At 37.2% G+C, this 9442-nt stretch overlaps 1 protein-coding gene across 1 annotated transcript in view; it reads right to left on the bottom strand.

Moving 5' to 3' along the window:
* Positions 1–6503: 6503 nt before the first annotated feature.
* LOC132854024 (ERC protein 2) overlaps positions 6504–9442 on the bottom strand; it is a 197144-nt gene continuing 194205 nt past the window's right edge. The window contains exon 18 of the mRNA XM_060882141.1: positions 6504–7098. The gene's annotated coding sequence lies outside the window, so the exon portion shown is untranslated. The remainder of the gene's footprint in view (positions 7099–9442) is intronic.

The following is a 9442-nucleotide window of genomic DNA, read 5'->3' as shown; positions in this document are numbered from 1 at the left end:
CTATACAAAAAGATCAATGTTTTTGAATGATCTAACCTACTGTATGATCTAGAATAATCAGGCTGTGTACAAGAGATGCCCTTGCAATTTGATGGATCCAGAATGTTTTTGTAAGAAAGAGAGGGGAAGTATTTCCATGTCAAGATATTCTGTGCTGATAGATTCTATGTACAGTTCTACAGCTATCTTATTGTAAGATTTTAATTTGTCCTTCCCTATTTTTTTCATTACGGGCATATTATTACATGAGCAACATGGCTGATGAGAAATGCGAATACCTTGGCTAGTGGGGTATCTACATAGTAAAAAGTAATCTCCTTTGCTGTGTTTGAGTCTCCTTTGTTGTGGAATGGGCCCACCCTGGCTGAAAGTATCCTGTCATCACACTGTTCTGAAGTTATAAAATGATGCTTTTCAGTTTTCAGTTTCAGAACTTATATACAAGTCTCTTGCTGCTGTGTTTTAAAACAAGTTAGTATATGCTGAGTAAATTACAAAACAGTTTTTGTTGATAGTTCTATTTGACTGTCACAATTTATTTAGTTCCTTACAGTTATTTTAATTTAAGAGTTTCTAATCATATCTTTTGTTTTCTTTGCCTCTGTGAATTGTTTAGAGAGAATTGTTGTTGTACAAGCTAGTAAGCATCAAACATAGGTTGTTCATGTAGTTTTGGTCATTCTGCAAGTTATTCCTTTCCTCAACTCATCTGATGTGTTTTAAAAAGATGATTGTTTATGTGTGTGTTTGTATAGATTCCTTATCTAAAACCTTGCTCTTGGCTTAAAATTGTACAGCCTCTCTTCATTGCATGCTTTTTATTTAAACCACTTGGCCCTGCTTTATAAGCCGCACTACAGTTAATACTGTATGTGTACAGTAAGACATTGAGTAAGCAAGCATTTGAAGATACATACTGTAGGCACAGAAGTCTTGTTTCTCAAAACAGATCGCTGCCATATTAATGCAGGGTAAATGGAAAATTTGGAGGGCAGTTACAAACAATCCACAGCCTGGAACTAATCTGAGGCCCAGTAGATAGATGCTTCTATATTAGTACAGAAAACAAAACATGTTACATGTGTGGTCAAACTGGCACTTGGAAATTCTATACAGCTCAAAACAAATTTAATATATTGTCATATATTGCCCAATTCTGCCATACAAGTGTACGACAACTGTACCAGTAGGTAGTTCAGCTAATTTGGAACACCTTACGAAGAGCTATGCACAAACATTTGTAAATACACAAACTTTATGCCCAGTATGTTAATGGCTATTCTGGCCAAACAGGCTATACTACTAGATGTTCATGTTACTGTCATGCCTGCTAGCCTTCAGACTGGATCTTATTGTGGCACAAAACACTGACCACACATCATGCAATTATGGGTCATCCTTTGAAAGCAACCTCATGATACTGGTCAGAAATAGTGTAACAAACAGCCAGCTCTTCTGAGTCCATGTTCTCTATACATTGTTTGATGTGGTGCAAAGTAGAAAGTATTTTATTGTGGATATTATTTTCACAGTCAACCCGAAGCATCTTTTTCTAGGTATGTGGCCATGTTATCTGTTTATGAAATTCCATGAGAAAAAAAATTATCTTGTAGTGAGTTTGGATGTGTTGCTAAGCAGTTTTCAAGAATATCCACAGTCAAGAATATCAATCTGTCTGCTCTTAAAAATGAAAAAGGCTTGTCAAGAGCCAAACCAAAGGGCACACAACACAGAAACTACCCTTGTGGCCATTACTGAGAAGCTTCCTGCTGCTAGAGCAGCCAAACTGTCATCAGTCTGCTTCCTCATTGATTTTTCAACAGCTTTCAACAATGTCAACCACAAGACTCTTTTACCCATCATCCTGAGTCTTAGAATTCTTGACAAAGCATGGAAAGGGTTTGCTTTTTACTCAGAGGAGTAAGGTCATATCAAGTGACATGGAAGGGATCTCCAGTGGTGTCCCACAAGGGTTAATGATGCATCTTCTTCTGCTTTCTTTCTATACCCACTCTCCCTAGAAGGGCTTTTCATCATGTGGTTTTCATGCTACTGCTATACTGATGACACTCACCTCATCCTTTCCTTTTCTCCCTCAAACACTCATGTTTTTGTACAGATTTCAGTATGTCTGGCAGATGTGGCAGACATCTTATCATAAATGACAGCTCATCAACTGCAACTAAATTCCACCAAGACTACACTGTTGTGCATTCTTGGAGATGCATCCAAGTCAAAATTTTGTGATCTCCCTGAACAATTCTCAGACCTTTCCATCAGTTACTTCACACAACCTTAGGGTAACCCTTGATAACTGTCATTCTTGTCTCACATTGCGAATCTGACCCAGTCATGCAAGTTTCTCCTTTACAACATCTGGAGGATCTGGCCATTTTATCCACAGTGGCTATTCAGATTCTTATACAGTTCCTTGCCATTTCAACCCTGGATTACTGATTGTTCCTGGTCTTCCCCTGTGCACCATCCAACAGTTAAATCCGATTGTGAATGCAGATCTCTCTACTTTACAGAAAGTAAAGTATAGTATCTCCTGCTTACTTTAAAACACTCTTTACACTCTGCTCTGAACACAAGATTGGCTTGATTGGACCCAGCATATCTCAGGGTACAAGAAAGCCATGCATTAAGGTTCCTCCCTATACTAGCACAGAGCTGGGAAAATAAATTCTGTATGTATTCAAACAAATATTATAACCTACGTCTTCATTAAGCACATAGATTAGTTATTTGTTTATTTAAAAATGCTTATATTTTATTTTCATATGGTACTCATCAACAGGGTTTTTTTAGACTGAAGATACTCTTAGTGGGCTTTCAGTGCAGTTTAGTCTGAAACTAACCAAGGTTTGCAAAAATTGGTATTGTGAAAGTTATCACCTGGAATGTAATGCATATAGCTATCCTAAACCTGAGACTACCTATAGGATGAGTTTGGGTGGACAGGACTTATGCTACAGGAATTCATGTGAATGTGAATGGCACTCATAATAGTGTCTCATTTTAGCCAATGATCATCATTAATTGTTAGGCATCATTAGTTTCCACAATACACATGTACTATGATGAAGAAGAAGAAGCCTTAATTATTGTCACATATACATTCCAGAACAGTGAATTTTTTTTAATCCTATCCCAACATTGGTAGTTGGGGTTAGAGAACAGGGCCCAACATTGGCAGCTGGGCAGTGCTGGGGCTTGAACCCATATCAAGAACCCAGAGCCTTAACAAGTTGAGCCACCACTAAAGTAGCTGGGGGAACGTGTCACGGGGAAGTTGTAGGACACATAAGAGGTGAGGTGCCCTGCTGTGCATTAAAGGCACTAAAATGCTCTGTGTGTTTCTGATAGTGTAAGATGAATGCAAAGGCACTGGGGTGTGATAGAATCAAGTGTGTCTGAACAAGATGAATGCTTCATGGGTCACAAGAAACAGATGCAATCAGATTCTAACTCAAGAAAAAAACACCTTTGGTCCCTGACCTAGTGAATTACCATAAGGATATTGTTGATAGAAACGACAAAGAACTTGCGTAAGTTATCCTGAATTATCCTACGGATAAGGGCATTTGCTAAATGTCACAAATATTGCATCCAGTGACTTGTTTCTACATGGCAGAGACGGCCAGTTGGTGGGTCACTATAAGGCATTGCTGTCTAAAATAAGTTAAGTCCACTGGTTGGAGTCAATGAATGCACTGGCATACTTGAATAGAGGTCATGAGATCCTGGGAGGAGTGTCCCTTTAAGACAATTGCAAAGCCACGATGCTGCTCACTGTAAACCTTCACCAGGTTTTACAGACTGAGGGCCAGATGTACCAACCTGTTTGTGGCTGTTTTGAGTCATAATTAGGCAACATTCTGTGTGTAAAACCTTGAGTGTTGTATACAAAACTGCTGTGCAAGTCTAAACCTGTAATTTAAACAGTGTGCATGCAAAACCTTAAAAAATGCACTTCTTCCCTTCATACATATGGATTTGAGAAAAGATCACATAAATAAATAGGGGAAATGGGAATGTGTGACTGTGGTTATTCTGTTCTTTGTACTAAATGTGGGGAAATTAGCAGAGATTAGTATTACATATGATTTTCTCTGTCTCCCATATTAGGTCTAAAGTGACATCTACATATTGGCATAGGCATTATTGCCAGGTCAGTGGTTTTCCTGCAGTATTAGATTTGGGTGTGATAACTGTATATAATCTACATGTTTTTATTACTGCTTTTTATTTTGAGCTGATTTATATACTCAGATATGGCACCCCAGATTGCACTCAGTCATGACAATCATGGCTCATTTTACATGTTCAATAGTTTTAACACAAGTTTTTATTTAATATAAATGCATAAGTTTATAATTTATAGTATTAGAACTCATTTTTTTATCACAATTCTATGTAATGATCTAATGCATTGGTAAATATAATGTAAATAAAATGTAAAATGCCTTTTCTGTTTCTTACCCTAAATAAAGTATTAAATATTTTTTCATATCCTTAATTTAGAACAATATAATATTTGTTCCTTAAATACTTCCTTTTTTGACCTTGAGTGATTCTCATGCATAATAGGTAGTAATCATCAAGGATATTTTTGAGTGCTGGTGGTTATTTTTAGTGCGATCCACTGTCAGGGTTTGTCTTGTCACTTGTGTTGATGAGAATGGCCAAAGTGATGGTCCAAGGTGAGACCCAAAGTATGTAAAACATGGTGGGCATGGGTTTAAAAAGAATTGTCAGTGGTTGTACATGAACTTAAATAAGTATTGAAAGGTAGTCAATGAAATAAATCTCCATTTCTCATGATTTGTTCATTTCCAGTTCCTTACAAATGCAACCAACTCTGAGGCTGGGGGCTCAGTTCCTGTGTCCGTCCATTGTGAAGGTAATTTGCATGTTCTCCCTGTGCTCCAGGGGTTTCCTCTGATTTCCTCAAATGTTTGAAGGCATGCGTTGTAGACTGAGTGGCATGTCTAAATTGTCTGTAGTGTGTATGTAGTGTGTCTGTTGTGTGTGTGTGTGTGTGTGTGTGTGTCATGAGTTGGGACTGTGTCCAGGTTTTCGTATGCCCTATTTATGCTCCTTGTTTTGGTTCCCTGTTGACTCCTGTATAGTATAATGGTATGAAAAATGTATGAAAATACGTTTAACACTCAGCCATCTTATGTTAAATTCAATCACAAATTCTGAGCACCTTCCACGAGCAGTAATAAAAAGATTGCTTCACCTTTCAACAACGGTTTAACATTAACATATATACTGTAGACTACAACATGAACTGAAACATTTACAGACTCACACTTTGAACTGTCACAGTTACAGAAACAGACAGAGATGATGTTAGTTGTGCTTAATAACTGTTAAAGTTTATAGCATAGCTTTCTTGTCAAATTAGGACAAGATATTTTTATTGAAATGGACTAATTACAAAGATCTCCTTTAAATCTGTTAGGAGAGCAGTCATCTTTAGTTGACAAAGGGTAGAAAATAAATAAATTTGAACAAGGATTTGAACAGAATAAATATCCAGAATAGTTCACTCATCAGGTTTTTATTAAATCATTTCATTCATACACACACAAAAAAACTATAGCAAATGCTTTCAGATTTCAATTGATGAATAACAGATGTACAGACACAAGCATCATTTTATTAAAAGTTTTTGTATAACAGTTAAAAGTGACTGTTTTCTGAATTGTACTAAGCATTCCTCAATGACCTGCGGTTCTGAAGTTCAACATTCGGTTGAGTCTGAATAAAATCTGAAATACATTTTACGCTATCGTGTCCTCTGATTTCACTCTACAAGTGTCGAGCTGGAATTCCCAGGGGGGGAGGGGGGGGGGGGGCACAGTGTGGCATCTGGTTCTGAGAAATTAAACTATCCATGTTACTCGGTGCAGCTTCTTAAAGCAGCAGTTCCTAGTAAAAACTAAGTTTTATAAATAAAATTAACCAGGCCATGGTTTAAACCCCAAGCTATACGTGTGCTTTTATCATGTGGCTAACTTTAATTTTGGTATCTTTCTCTGCAAGGAAATGTGCAAACAGAAATATTCCACAATTTCCAAGCACTGTGGATACTGTACATACGGTGTATATCCTTCGGTTGAACACAAAGTTGAATATTTCTAACCTTACACATAACTTTTTAGCTAGTCATGCTAGTTTGTTCTTTAGCCCAAAGAATCAATCACATGGAGTTACTACTTACAAAAAGGATATTTTGGCACATTTTGTGTGTATTTGTATTAAACACCCTATTTACAATTTCCTTCCTTTTTCACTAGTTCTGGCTTCAGGTACTGAGACTGTTAAGGATATTACAGCCAGAGGTCAAAGTTTAAGGGTCTGGTCAGTGATTTAGTAAGCCCTTACCCTCATTACGAAGCAGTTATAGTACTGTTTCTTTTAGCAGGTCCCTGAAAAGCGACAACATACAAATGTCAAAGGAAAACACACAGGTAAGGCGTGAGTGCTTTTCAGCCTGTTGAAGAAAAGTAAGATATTTTCCTCTAGGTTTGATCTGGGTACAGCAGGGAAAAGAAAAGAAACATCTGACTTATAAGACGTTGCTGCTGTTTGTTATGTCACTATGAATCACTAGATGAATCACCACTCTGTCGGACTTCAAAGACAACAGTGATGCGAATCTTGGATTAGCATGCAATCATTAACAAGTGCTTCTATGGGATATTGTAGAGAAACAGAATACTGTATTAGCCATTTAATAACATTCAATAACAAAAAAAAATAATATGCTTAACATTATTTCATTTAAATTTTATAAAGCAGGATAAAAGGACAACAAAAACATTTCATATGCTAATAACTATCATCACATTTACGTTACTATTCATAGTAATACTCATAACACCAATAATAATGAAGCAATAACTGCACTGGAAATGTTATGGAGGAATGTATTGATGTATATGTTGTATGGATGGAGTAAATGATGGCGGTGAAAGAGCCCAATTATGGTACAAGTAGTGATGAGGAGCTTCAGTGAGGAAGCAGAAGAGGAGCAGCTGATGAGAAGAGCAGCACCTGTTAGCGATTTCTGCCCACTTCCTTCTAAATAGAGAGTTGGACAGAGAGAGAGAGAGAGAGAGAGAGAGAGAGAGAGAGAGAGAGAGAGAGAAGTTAGACATGAGATAGGTTAGAGGCTTAAGCGAACAATGATACACACTTGACTCAATAATACCAAATCACTAAAATTTTCCTTTATAGTCCACTTGTACACACACCCTTTTGCGAACACCCTAACAACCTCAAGCAGGAAATGTTTATCACCCCACTCCCAAACATGGAAAAAAGCAACAGCCCACACCCACTCCCTCTACCTTTACAAATCTCACAACACCCATGCTGAACAGCCCTAGTTCCTGTCCCCCATCCTGTACCCCTCAGGCAGGTCTCTCATTAGCACAGGGGCAATGCACAATCTCTCTAGTTCTGCTCTGGGCAAGAAAAAAGGTAAGGAAGCCTGCTCAGTAGCAGCCATAAAAGCCACGCTGCAAGGTGACATGTTGAGGCAGGAGGGTAGACGACAGCCCATGTGCTGCCCAAATGTTCTCTTAAGAAGGGTGGAAAGGATGCGGGTGATAGTGAAACATTCTCTACAAGCGTACTGGTGCACCCTTTTAGGTCAATGGCCTGTACTGACCTCTTGCCACTGCAGCACCTGTGCCAGGTCCGGGCTAATTAGACAGATCCGGAAAAAGAGGTAAAGTGCGTGCGAGCAAGTGTTGTATCTCCAGCCGCGACCGTGGAATTAAGTAGAGGTCTCAGCGGGAAGTGACATTCCGACAAGCATGCTCCACTAGGCTAATTATCTGCCTTTTCCCTCTCTTTTTATATAAATCGTTCTTTCTATATCATTAACATGTCTTCCTTCACGTTTTTTTTTCATTACCCCGCACTTGCCCCTCCTCGTTCTTCCTCCTTCTACATGGTCTCTTTTGAAGCTCTTTTTATTGTCACTGACATCAAAGTAATTGCTTGAGAAGCCTTTAAATTATTCCACTTCGACAATAGGGTCAAGACGTGCTTACACCTTAAAAGCCTCTTAAATTGGAAGTGAAATATAGCAGCATTTCCTCTTAGATCTGAAGGTGTCTTATTTAGACTACTTGCAATCTATCATGATCATCCGGTGTACAGCATTTCAATGGCTTAAGAGCAAATATTGGGAATATGATTTGAAAATTTGCTTATAAACTTTCTGAAAACATACACTTTAATTATGCATAAATATTAAACATAAATGGATAATTAATAGCATTAGCATCCAGATCTAATCCACAATGATTTTCTATTATTTAATAAACCTTTTTTTCTTACATATTTCATTTCCAAACAGGAAATCAGAGTAACATTGTGCTTGGTTGATAATCAAACTTCACAGTATCTTAGTGAGCTAGCTAAAAAGGGAAACTAACAAAGAGATTATTGCGAACCTTTTGTGAACATACAGAATTGCATTTTTGTTATGCCCAGCATTGAAGAGCTACAAGTTGGTAAAACACCCCTGAGAAATGCCTTTCATAAAAAGAAAAAAAAAAGGTTGACAAGCTACTACTTTAGTGTATAGTGTAAGATCCATTACAAGACATTTTGGTGCTAGGGAGAATTTAATTAGATGATCACAAAGTTTCCCATACATGTGAATCATCAAACATTATTATTAATTTTTTAATCCAATTAAAAAACAACTGAAACAATTTTCTAGCACTGAAGAGTCCCAAGACGGTTAAACACCACTGAGAAGTTCCTGTCACACAATTACAAATATACATAACATATATATTCATATAAAGTGAATAAAGTCCATTTTTTCCGAACAAAATGATGGGTTAGGGTTAGCCCAAAACACAAACCATTTCTGACGGCAGAGCATTTTAGTTCTGGAGATGATACCTAAATGTTTCCTTACATATGAATCATTAAAAAATGTTGTAATTGTTTTCATTGAAAGTGATAACGTGATTAAATGAAAACAAATACATCAGGTTTTTTTTTTTTTTATAGTATTATAGTTGTATCTATGGCACTAAGAGCTAGGTTCAAAAAGCTTGTCTCGGTTTTGCCACATGGTTTTCTTTAGTCAGTCGATATATAACACAACACATCACTATGTAAGTGTTCATCTGTCTAAAGACATCTTTATGTGCAGTAGCTGAACATGTGCATGTGCAGAGGTAAGTGCGGCTTCGGAAACAGTCATACTATGACTGAAGTAACACCTCTATGCCATTAAGGCAACCCCCAAACATCATCTGTAAGTAATTTATGCTCATATATTTATTTGTAGCTTTTAATTGGACTGCAGTGATATCTGTTAACTCGTTTGTGTTTAAAGTCCAAAAGAAATATAGTATTTATATAACTAGGATGTCATTATGAAAAAAAAAACATC

This window comes from Tachysurus vachellii, chromosome 11 (assembly GCF_030014155.1).
Source record: "Tachysurus vachellii isolate PV-2020 chromosome 11, HZAU_Pvac_v1, whole genome shotgun sequence".
NCBI classification, from domain to species: domain Eukaryota; kingdom Metazoa; phylum Chordata; class Actinopteri; order Siluriformes; family Bagridae; genus Tachysurus; species Tachysurus vachellii.
Note: the sequence above shows the minus strand (reverse complement) of the source record. Positions and strands in the feature narration are given on the sequence as shown.